The sequence below is a fragment of the Coenobita brevimanus genome, chromosome 55 (genome assembly GCF_032717465.1).
Source record: "Coenobita brevimanus isolate Jiangsu-jjx chromosome 55, ASM3271746v2, whole genome shotgun sequence".
In the NCBI taxonomy this organism is placed as follows: Eukaryota; Metazoa; Arthropoda; class Malacostraca; order Decapoda; family Coenobitidae; genus Coenobita; species Coenobita brevimanus.
In genome coordinates, this window is record NC_137008.1 from 58972786 (window position 1) to 58985864 (window position 13079).

Here is a 13079-nt window from a genome sequence, read left to right on the forward strand (position 1 = left end):
CATATTTCCCTAACCCCAACCTCTCCTCCCCCTCCTCCTTCCATTTTTTCTCTTTGCTCCCCAATCTCCTCCCCTCACCTTCCCCGAGTTCCTCCTACCTTCCATTACCTCTCCCCCACATTCCCACTCCATCCCTATCGCCTCCCAACTTCCCTCATTCCATCCCAATCCCACCCCCTTCCCCTGTTTCTATCCCTTCTTCCCTCATTATTCTTTACTTATTCCTTCATCAATACCTATTCCTTACCCCAACCCTTCCTCCTCCCCACTTTCTTCCTTCTACTCCCCAACCTCTACCCCCCCATCACCACCCCATTCTCCCCTTCCCCTTCCTGAACTCTTATTCCACCTTTCCATCCTCATCACTTACCCTTCCCTCCCTTTCTTTCCCACCACCTGTTTCGACCTCCACCTCCTCCACCTCAACCTCCCATCCCCTCTCCCACCTCCATCAGTTTTTTTGACTGACGGAGAGAGAGAGGAAAAGATGAAGGGCAAAATCTTCCGCCTTCTCCTCTCTCCTTCTCCACTTCCTTACTTCTCCTGCCCTCTCCTCTCTCCTTCTCCACTTCCTTACCTCTCCTACCCTTTTCTCTCTCCTTCTTTCCCATTTCCTTCCCTCGACTCACTAACCTCCCCACTCCCCATCACCTATCCCCTCCCTCCCTCCCTCAACCCCTCCTCATCTCCATCACTCCCTCCCACCTTTCCCTTCCTCCTCTCCTATCACCTTTCCTCCTTACGTCCCTCAACTCCCTAATCCCCATCACCTCTTCCTCCCACTCAGTCCCTCCAGTTCCTTCAGCTCCTACCTCCTCCCCTCCTCTCCCTTCCAGCTCTTCCTCCCTCTCCCCACTCCCTCCGTCTTCATCAATTTTTCCAGACAAGAGGTAGGGTGGGGGGGAGGGAATTTTGAACACTTCCTCTCTCTTTCCTCCAACATCCCCCTTCCCCCCCTCCTCCCTCTCTAGCTTCTCCCTTCATTAATCGCCTTTCCCCTACCCTCAAACCCCCCTTTATTTCCCCACTTCTTTCCCTCTACTCCCCAACCCCAAGGACCTTCCAGTTCCCACCCAACCCCATCCCCTCCTCCTCATCCCGCCACCTCCCTCACCCCTTCCTTCCCCATATCCCCTTCTTCCACTTACGATTCCCATTTCCCTCCTCCCCATCACCTCTTCTCAGCACATTCACTCCACCTTCCCACCTCCCTTTTCCCCAACATTTTCTTTTTTCTAACAAACATGAACAAGGGAAGGAGAAAAAGAAAAATACCTACTTGGCACCCCTTCTTCCAGTTCCTTCCCTTCCTTATTCCTCGTTCATCATCACCTCAACTCTATCCCCAACCCCGCCTCCACCTACACTTCCTTCCCCATTCCCCTCCCCAACTTCCCAGTCCTCCTTCCCATCTCTATCGCCTGTCCCCTCCTTCCCCCCAACTCCCCCGTCTTACTTCTCAACTACTTACCTCCAATCCCCCCCCCTCTCCTTAACCCCCCCCCGATGACTTTTACCTGCCAGACATGAACGAGGAGGGGAATAATTAAGAACACCTCCTCCTCCTCCCTCCCTTCCTTCCTTCCTCCCTCCTGCCTCCCTCCTCCTTCCTCTCTTTCTACTCTCTTCTCCTCTGGCTCCCTCATTCTTCCTCACTTCCCTTCCTCTCCTCTCTAACCCAATGGGGGGGGGGAAGTGGAGGGGAAGCCGGTGGTGTAATGGTTAGCTCATACAGTTCGCAAATGAAAAAAACCCGAGTTCGATTCCTGGTATTATTTCAGAGCCTTCTTCCTCCCACCACCTCATTTCCCTCATACATCCCAATCTTTCATTTCATCACCATGTCCATCACCTCTGTTGACTTACACCTCATCCAACACCTCCTCTACCTCATCCACTCACTTCCTCTTCCCCTCGTCTACATCCCCACCACCTCCACCGCTCCCCATTTCCCTCCCCCTACTCCTTGTCATCTCACTCACCCCTCCCACAACCCCTCTCCCCTCCTCTTCATCCCTGACCAGCCCTTTACCCCCTCGTTCGCTTCATCCCATCACTTCCCCCCTCCACTCCTGCTCATCCCATCACCTACCCTTTCTCTTATCCTCTTCCGCCCCCAAACCCCAATCCCTCCCTGCCTCTTCATCCTATTCCCCTTTCCGCATATCCTCTTCTCCTCACTTTCCCCTCCCTCCTTCTCTTTTCCGTTCCTCCTCACCCTACTTTCTCTATTCCGTTCCTCCTCAACCCACCTTCCCTTTTCCGTTCCTCCTCACCCAACCTTCTCTTTTCCGTTCCTCCTCACCCCACCTTCTCTTTTCCGTTCCTCCTCACCCCATCACTTCCTCAGCTCCTCCCTCTTCACAGTTCCTTCTCTCATTTCCCTCTCTTCTCCCAACTTTCCCTTCAGTCGACTTTCATGTATTCTGTGTTTTTTATCGGCTCTCCCTCGTTGCATCTCTCTCTCTCTCTCTCTAAGTAAATAAATAAATATATATATATATATATATATATATATATATATATATATATATATATATATATATATATGGTAAATTACTCTCAGTGTCACATTTTTTCCTTTCCCCCTCTCCTATGCATTTCCATGACAGCCATTCAATTCCGCATGCTAGTCCTTCTCACTTTTTCCTGGTGGATTAGGCTGGAGAGTTTGTTGAGTGAGGGGCCCACCTGCTATGCTATCCTTGCCTTTGATTCACAGACCAGCTGTCCTGGATACACCCTGCCCCATAGCAAATGGTCTCGAAGGAAGAACAAGTCTATTGATGCTTGCTTTCACTTGGACTCCCACCCCCTCTTTCTCCTTCCCTCCTCTCTCTCTTCCTCCATTCCTTTCTCCCTTACTCGCACCTCTCTCTACCTCCCATCTCATCCCTCCACTCTTCCACGCCCCCACACTGTTACCTCACCTCACCCCACCTCTCTCTCTCTTTCTCTCTCTCTCTCACACACACACACCTCCCTGTCTTTCCCCCCTAGAGAGGCGGAACACAACGCGCCCATGCAGAAATAGAAACCCAGGCTGAGAAATCTGATGGAGAGAGAGAGAGAGAGACAGACAGACAGACAGACAGACAGACAGACAGAGAGGGGGTGGGGACCAATGGCCAACCCGTGATTTAATCCAACTCGTATTTTTCGCCTTCATATTCGGTGATTTTGAAATATTCTGTACCCGTGGGAGAAAGAGAATTGACAAAGGATAATATGGACGCAGCATGTAAGGAATTTTGTATTACGCTGTAACCACGAAAGTAAGAAAAATGACGAAAGATATTATGGAAGTAGGAAGTAATTTTGTACTATTCTGTAACCGTGTATGAGAAATGACACAGGATTATATGGAATTAACATGTAAGGAATTTTGTATTATTTTGTAACGTGGCGCTGATACAAGTGATTAATACTGGATTACAGGAAAGCGTGGGCGAGTAGGATTGACGCATATTGTTTAGATGGAGTGAGTGTCCAATAGGTTACATGAGGTCACTGTGTGTAATATTCTGTAATCGTAGAGGGAAAGGAAAGATACAGGTAAGACGGAGAGGATGTGCAGGTACAGTGAACGCTGCAGAGAAGACAGGTGTAATTAATCTAAACCCACTCATGTTTTTCACCTTGACGCCCAAGTAATTTGTAATATTCAGTAACCGAGGGGGAGGCGGCGGCAGGAGGGAGCGGGGAGAAAGGGAGAGAAGGGGGGAGAGGTTGGAGGAGGGGGCAGGAGGGAGGGGGGAGGAAAGGAGAGAAGATGGGATGGGAGGAAGAGGAGGGGGGAGGGATAAAAGTGGTACAGAATATGAAAAACGCATGTAAAATAAATGACACGGTTTACGTAACATGAATGGAAAAAAATGTGAAGCAATTATCTTTTAGCCACTTATTTTTTTTTTTTCTAAATCCCGATGGAGATTTATTTTGTGATTTTACGGAACCATGGAGAAAAGGAAGATATATGGGTATGCCGGAGTACCAGAGGATTTTTTTCTTTACCAATAGTTTCTATGTACAAATCTATGACTAATAAACTACCTATCTGTCTATCTATCTATCTATCAAGTGGAAGACTGGGAACTCATTAAACGGACTCACTTTTTTCGCAGTAATAAGGGAACTGGGGATGGATCAAACGAAGTGTGTGTGTGTGTGTGTGTGTGTGTGTGTGTGTGTGTGTGTGTGTGTGTGTGTGTGTGTGTGTGTGTGTGTGTGTGTGTGTGTGTGTGATTGCTTTACCTCACATGGAAAGAGTTGAAAGTCATCAATTCAAACAATCTCATATTTTTTCGACTGGCTGTTCAGGGACTGTGCAATATTCTGAAACCAAAGACAGAACAAAAAACACAAAAACTAAAATATGGATGTAAATTTAGAGAAACGTTTTAATTTGTCGGCAAAGAGGGAGAATTCAGGCTTTTACACAATCTCATATTTTCCACCTTGATACGAGTACACACAGATTTTTAATATTTTGCAACTGCGAAGGGACGGAGCTGGTTTTGTGTGTGTGTGTGTGTGTGTGTGTGTGTGTGTGTGTGTGTGTGTGTGTGTGTGTGTGTAAATTTGGGGTGCTGTAGGGGAGAAGTGGAAAGCTGTTTACTTAAACCAACATAAATTTTTCGCCTTGATACAAAGAAATTATGAAATATTCTGTAATCACGAAAGGAACAGAAGGGATACAGATAGGAGGAAGGGTGGATCTCCAGGAATTACCGGTATGTAACCAGCTGAGGAGTGGAATAAATTAATATTAGTCCACTTTCATTTATCCCGCTGATACAAAGGGATTCTGTAATATTCTGTAACATAAAGAATTTGCAGTGAGACATGAGAGGGTGGAGGATTACTGTAACATTTTTGGGAAAAGTGGACAGGAAATCACTGAAACCAACTGATAATCTGAACGCTAACGCACTCTGATTTTGTAATATTCTGTAACCATCGTGATAAGTGTTTTGTATATCAGGAAGTGTTTGTGTGGTTGTACAAGGAATTGGAATCTATAAGGAAGGAGTGGGTAGCAATTAATTCAAACTCATCTAACAATTTCATCACACCAACACACAAGGATTTCGTGCCATACTGAACCTGGCGAGAGCAGCTTGGGTGAGGGATACAAAAGGGCGATTACGGAAACGATACAGCTGTAAGGAGAGCGTGAAGGCGTAAATTTAAAGCAGTCCCTATTACGCCCGCTTGTACACTCAGAAGGGACTAGATAGGGACGCCTTCAGGTAATGGCACTGATACGACTGGACGCCCCCTCTGCCTGGCGATCCAAAGGTCCCTCAAAGCCCTCCCTATACCCCGAAAGGACGATGGTTGACTGCAGGTGAAGAGCAGCTACTACCACCATGTAATCAAATTTTGTAATATTCTGTAACCCAGGAAATAAGAGAACGTTACAGAATATACAGATGTGTGGAGGGATGATGTAATTTGTAGGGGACGAGCGGAAAACCAATTAATTTTAACAAACTCATATTTCTCGCGTTCATACACACGGATTCTGTTACATGCTGTAGCCGTGGGTGTAGGAAGGGGGTGAGGAAGTGTGTGTGTGTGTGTGTGTGTGTGTGTGTGTGTGTGTGTGTGTGTGTGTGTGTGTGTGTGTGTGTGTGTGTGTGTGTGTGTGTGTGTGTGTGTGTGTGTGTGTGTGTGTGTGTGTGTGTGTGTGTGCATTAGCCCGTAACCATGGACATAAGAGGAGTGAGTGCGTTTGTAAGGGTCTTTTTTTAATTACCCAACCCCGCATCCTGTGAGGGGTGGCCTAGACAAAAAGGACCTCCACTCGTTTCTGTCACTGCTTATTACCATCCCCTTTCCCACGACACACCAACCCACTCCTTTACATACTCCCACATTTCCTATCTCGTTCTCCTTCTCCTTCTCCCTATACACGAAGAATAGGGGTCTTTAGCCGCTTCACAACGATGACGTACTTTGTGTTACGTTTCCTTCAGCTTAAAACAAAGAAGAAGCTTAATACAGCCTTCATTAAGCTTTCAAACAAGACAGACTTTTTATATTGTCCAGAAGCACCGGTAATATATAGGGGACGTCACTTGAATCAATGGACGAGAGAGAGAGAGAGAGAGAGAGAATAACTGAACCTGATAATGAAACCCTCCCCAGCGCAGCGGAACACGACACACCATTAATATTACAGGTTCACATTAACATTAAAACCTGATCAATGTGAAGGTCTCGCCAATACCCTGACACATTTCCAACCAACACGTACTGGGGTGAGGGGGTCGTTGCTGGGTAGGGACAGATCGAGGATGTGAAAGATTTAGATTCGTGAATATCTACTACACCAGGGTCATTGGTCGTTGCTGAACAGGGACTAATAAGAAGATCAATGAGAAGAGTAAGACAGATTAGACAGATTTTAGCACTATCATTCCGAGAGGTCCCCCAAAGATGATTAAAAACTGTCGTGGTGGAAATAATAATAAATAACAGACTACGGGAGCTAGCCTTTAGACAGTGCGATTTCTCCCCGACTGGGAAAAATCGTCTGGTGTCAGTATTAAGAGTGTATTAAATTCCTAGGTGAAACAGCGGCCGGGCAAGGGTTCTCTCTCTCTCTCTCTCTCTCTCTCTCTCTCTCTCTCTCTCTCCTAACCTCTGACAACTGGTTCTCGCTCAGCTGAACATAATCCATAAGTGTTGGCCTTAAAAATCTACCCAAATGCATCGATGACAGTGAGAGAAGGTCGTATGCTTAAAGAACAATTTGTGGGCTTCACGTACGGAGGGAACTATGAGATATGAAAGAATTACCGGTCCGGCAAAACGTGACCGTGCCAGCCGGGGGGGAGAGGAGCAGTGTGAGCTGGTAATATGTCTAGGCTCTGGCTACAATTACGCCCGATGGTAACTATGACAACCAATAAAACTTTTAACAAAATGTGATCAGAACTGAAGCTCGCTACACCATTCACGTATGCCATCCTCAGCCAAAAGTTATTAAAACCCAAACGTTTCAGCGCCCTTACGCCAGCCATCATTCATCCCAACTGGTCGTTTTATTGTCAACCTTTTCATATATATATATATATATATATATATATATATATATATATATATATATATATGTGCTGTGTACCGGCAGGAAGATAGAATTGTTCAAATCCAGAAATCCTCCCTTCCTTGCGGAGCTTTCCAAACAATATGGCACGGGGTCAGCTTGCTGCCGGGCACTATCATTCCAAGCTGGTGGACACAGCGAACATAACACTACATACTCATACACATACAGGCGTCCATCACACACACACACACACACACACACACACACACACACACACACACACACACACACACACACACACACACACACAAACACACACACACACACACACACACACACACACACACACACACGACTGGCCTGGACGCTCCATACACTATATGTTTGCAATAAACACTGAATGGCTTTATTAGAGAGGCTGAACTATTTACCTTCCACACCAGAGCAGCACTAATCACCACCACAACACAACACCTCCAATTAGTCTTACAATCATATTAATAAAAGTTAAAGATCAAAAGTGAAGGTAAGCACCCGCATTTTATGATAATTTCAGAGGCACATGAAGAAGAAAGAACCTACCAGGCTTCTCTGTATCTAACCTGACTACTGTTCTGTTAATGTGGGATGCAGGCTAATCCAATCTCATAATCACGAACCCATCCCATCATGACCTTCCAGACGTAGGGGTTCGTTTTTACCTTCCTCCTCTAGGTTTCAAATCCCTTCAGTTCGATGACGTACTTCCATTTTGTTTCTGCCTCCACCAAACCATTTTCCTCAACTTAGGACAGATCTCTAGATGTGAAAAAAAAAAAACTCCAACGCTGAATAAAATCGTCTGGTAAAGTATATATCATCGGACTGAAAGGTTTATCATACCACCCTCAAACGCAGCTCACTGGCTCAACACTCCTTCACGTACACCTGTAGATCATTAACCCTTTCACTACGAAGACGGCTCTCCATTTCATGCCTGCTATCTCCAGACGATTTCATGCAGCTTAGGGGAGACGCTTCGAAAGGCAAGGGGTAAAATATAGCCTTACTTTATCCCCTTCACTCCTACAGATCCTTCCTCAGTTGAATAAAATCGCCTGGAGAAAGTGGAGATAGTAAGAAGGAACGATATAAGACGTACCCTGACTAAAGAGGTTAAACGTGAAACTCGGACGCACAGGTAAAACAAAAAAGCCTAGTGTCCCGAGGCTAGGTTCTCGTACACCTGCAGATCTAAGGGAAGGTGACCCGCCAGCGCCCCAGGTGGCCTTACACAACGGAGAACAGCGAGGTTGGGACGCTATCTGAAGTCCAGTCAAGCGAACTCTCCCCGCACCCCACCATCACCTTGATTCACCTCAGGCAATACCACAGCCGTACTCCAGTTGAACGAAGACACACATCCACACCCACACCCACACACACACACACACACACACAAATCGATGGCCGGCCTGATTAAACAACACCAACCTCAATTTGCATGCGAACGGCCAAAGGGAAGAGGAAGAGCATGGCAGAGTTTGGCGGTCATGCACTGGGGGAACTGGTGGGGTTATCGCGGCACATCTATATATCTATCTGTCTCTCCTTCGTTCTATCTATCCATTATTCCATCTCTTCACCCCTTCCCCCAACCCCTCTCTTTCCACTTATCCATCTATCTGCCTGTCTACCTGTCTCTTATTCTTTTATGCAACCATGCCATCTACACCCACACGTCTACCCTTTACAGAATCTCATAATCTACTCTTCACGAATCTCAATATGCAGTACAGTATATCTTAACTATCCACGCATCCACTGATCTGTTAACCTACCTATCTTTCAAGGGCAGATGCAAGTTTTAATAAGTGGTTCAGTGTCAATGCTTAAGTGATTATATAATATATATATATATATATATATATATATATATATATATATATATATATATATATATATATATATATATATATATATATATAAACAGATAAGTAAACAGACAGATAAACAGATCAAAATAGATACAGATAGACAGACAGAGATGGACAGATGGACAGATAGATATATAAACAGATAGACAGACAGACTGATAGATAGGTAGACGATAAAGATAGATACAGCTACATACAGATAAAAATATACACAGACAGATATAGTGTGGTTTGCTGCTCCAAAATAAGTACATCGCCGGCGGATCCCCGTAACAAAAAAAAAATAATAATAATAATTACTAAACAATTTAGTATCACGCCAGGCATGCTGCTGACCCATGGAACAGCGTATTGGCCAAGCATTTTATTCGACGTGTTTTGAACCTGATTTTCTCGCCGGGACATCGACAATTGTGCTACCTCAAAACAAGGAACAATAACCCGGAGACCACCAGCCCTGTCAAGCGTGTAAGTGACAAGGAAAGCATCCAGACATTCCCCCAGACTACGATACATAACCGATTAATTTAGTACCAGCAAACCTATTTACGGCTCTCAGGTCAACGTTGAAGGGACTAACACCTTTCAGCCACCCAGCGTTGGGAAAACGAGCCAGCCTATGCTCTTGCCAGGAACTTACTGCTCTCGTCACCTAACTCTGAAGGAACACGCCACCATAAGCTCTCACGAACCTGTCGCTCTCAGTCACCCTATGAGACACCAAGCCAAGCATGCAGCGCTCAAAACTTCATCCCCATCATCGTCCTCATCTTTCTCCTCCTCCTTGTTCGTACTCTTCCTCTTCCTCAATCGCATCCTCATCGTCAGGGGAATTCTCCGCCGCTCTGACACCACCACCTTCAAGCTGCAATCACAGGAAGAGATCAAGACAACCCCGCTCTATGATGGGGGCCATATCACAGTTCCCGAGGGACTCAACGTCCAGAAAAACAGATATGAGGCGTTCTCCCCAAAGCTCCAACGCACACGAAGCAACACACGCAGGAGGGAGACGTCCTTGGTTCATCAGGAGGTTCTGTTGGCTTTGTACCAGGACGCCATGTGGTTAGCCATGGAGTTAGGCATCGGAACTCTGGACTGTCTAATAACTTATTCATACTGAATACATATATATATATATATATATATATATATATATATATATATATATATATATATATATATATATATATATATATATATATATATATATATATATATATATATATATATATATATATATATACACAGTGTAAATAGCTGACAGAGTGAGTGGTTCAGAATCAATATCAGAGTAAGGGACAGGTGTGTTATATCCCCCATGGCCGTTCAATATTCAGTACAGTACAAAGGCAAGGGGTTATGAGTTTTGGAAAGGGCAGTGAAGCTGGTGATGAATGGTAAGGGAGTGGGATATTTCAGATCTTATGCACATAAATAATCTTTGCTGAATAGTTCGCGGTATTGTCCTTGTTTGTGAGCAGCGATGTCTGATGTCTGGAGTTTAATGTAGGTGAAGGTAGATCAGAGAGTGAGAGCTATTGAGGAAGAAGCTGACTCACAATGTGATATGCTAATGACAAACACACACACACACACACACACACACACACACACACACACACACACACACACACACACACACACACACACACCTGAATTTGTGAAACACTGTAAGTACCACTGAGTACTGATGATGAGAGGAAAATACGGACAAGGAGTGGAGAGCTGCTAAGTGGCTCAAGGCAGAAAAGTGGCCGGTGCTATGAAAAACGTGATACGAAACAGAGGACCGAGTTGAAAGGCTGCAAGAGAACTGTACATGCGTGTGTCTGTGCTGTAATATAATGCATGGGAGGCGCTGGTATGGTATTAGTATGACGACAAGTGTAAGACCAGCGAAAATGGGACAGCTGAAAAATTAAAACATAAATAAATAAATGGCTGTTTAGAATGGACAAAGTATGACAAGAAGAGATATGTGAAAGATGTAAAATAAGGACACATACTGATGAAAACGGAGAAGAAAGTGTGCTTTATTTATGTCACAGAGCGAATAGACAAGATGACGGTGATAAGAAAGGTACAGATAATAATGTGAGCCTAAAGGGAAGGTGGAGAGGTGGAATGCAATAATAATAATAATAATAATGTGGAATGCAGCAGCAGCAATAGTAGTAGTAGTGGTAGTAGTAGTAGTAGTAGTACCATAGTAGTATAGTAGTAGTAGTAGTAGTTGTAGTAGTAAATAAACAAATAAATTTCCTACAATGTGAACGTGTGAGAAGTATGGCATGGAAGTTGAGGAAGCACAAGACAGAAAGACAGAAATGGATGGATAATGTACGGAAATGAACAAAATATAACACTTAACCTCCCAATTAACCCGGCAATCGACGGTACGGTCCTACCCCACAGGTAACACGAAAGCGAGTTAGCACCTTCAGCTAATGGATACCAGTCTAATACATATTTTTTCCCCTAATTCCTCTTATACCCAGACGATTTCATTCAGTTTGGCAAAGGGTTCTCGGACTGGAGGGGTTAGACACAGCCTTCTTTAATCTCTTCACCACAAAACGTCGTCCCTCATCTGAAAATAATCGTCTGTTAGTAAAAAATATACGTCCTCGATGTGAACAGGTTACTAAGGCAAAACGCGTAGAGGGTTTTGGGCGTGGAGTGCAGGCGAGAATTCTGGAGGGCTGAATGGTGAATGAATGTATGTACTGTTACGGTCCATTGCAGTTGGCACTCTGCTGATTGCTCTCGTATGCTGTGTTCCTCTTCCTGTCTATGGGTCCTATTCTATCCCATTTCAGACACGGGATGATGATGATGATGATGATGATGATGAGGAGGAGGAGGAGGAGGAGGAGGAGAAGGGAGGCGACGACGACTACGACGATGTTGATGATGATGATGATGGATGTGTAATATTACTGTTATCATTTCACCAATATATAGTAGTGGGGTAAATGAGGTACTGTACTATACACAAAACACTCCCAACATAATTTCTGAAACTTAATTTTCAAGTCAAAACAAAAACAATCCACACTAGGGCAAAATCTAACCTGTCTCCCTCAATTCTATTTTCTCTAAACTTTCTAAACTCAGCACACGTTCCCCGACACAAGAAATAGTTGAAATCTGCGAGAGTAGGAAAGTATTCATCTTTTAACTTTTCTCGGCTTTTTCAACTTCTTTTTATCTTTTTTTTTGCTATTTTTTGCGAGCCTTTCCAGCAAGGTTGGTTCAGAGGCGAGAGAAAAACACCACACACACACACACACACACACACACACACACACACACACACACACACACACACACACACACACGCACGCACGCAAGCACTTACACAATGCACGCACACACAGGCAAATACAAACACACACAATCAAATATATACAATACTAGGATATACATACACACACACAAAACTATCCCTCACCTCCCCTTCTCCTCTCCTTTTTTCTCTTTCTTTCTGTTCTGTGAGGGGAAGGGGTTAAAAAAGAGGAATGGATCTCTCTCTCTCTCTCTCTCTCTCTCTCTCTCTCTCACACACACACACACACACACACATACGAACGAACGAACGATGGGTGAATGCAATTAATCACAACGCGATAAAATTCTTCACTTAGCCGGCGCAAAAATGGATGTTCGTTTAAGTGAGCAAAATGGACGCTGCGCAATCGAGTGTGTGTGTGTGTGTGTGTGTGTGTGTGTGTGTGTGTGTGTGTGTGTGTGTGTGTGTGTGTGTGTGTGGTATGTCAGAGGGGCCATGTGTGTTTGCTTGTGTAAGTGACTGTGTGAAAGAACGAGTATGCATGTCTTAAACTAGCACTGTGATTTCTTCTAACATCTTGATTTCTTTTTAGCAACTACATGATTTAATTTAGCTTCGTGATTTTTTGTTAACCTTCATTACTTTTTTTTTTTTTTGGCTCTGTGATTCATTTTTGAGCTTCGTGATTTATTGATTTTCTAAAATTTCTTGTAAGTCCTTGACACATTTAGCTAAGCGATTTCTCCTGTGTTATTTCTTACTCCTTTCGCTACTGTACGAGGACTAGTTATATGTGTAATTCCTTAAACTG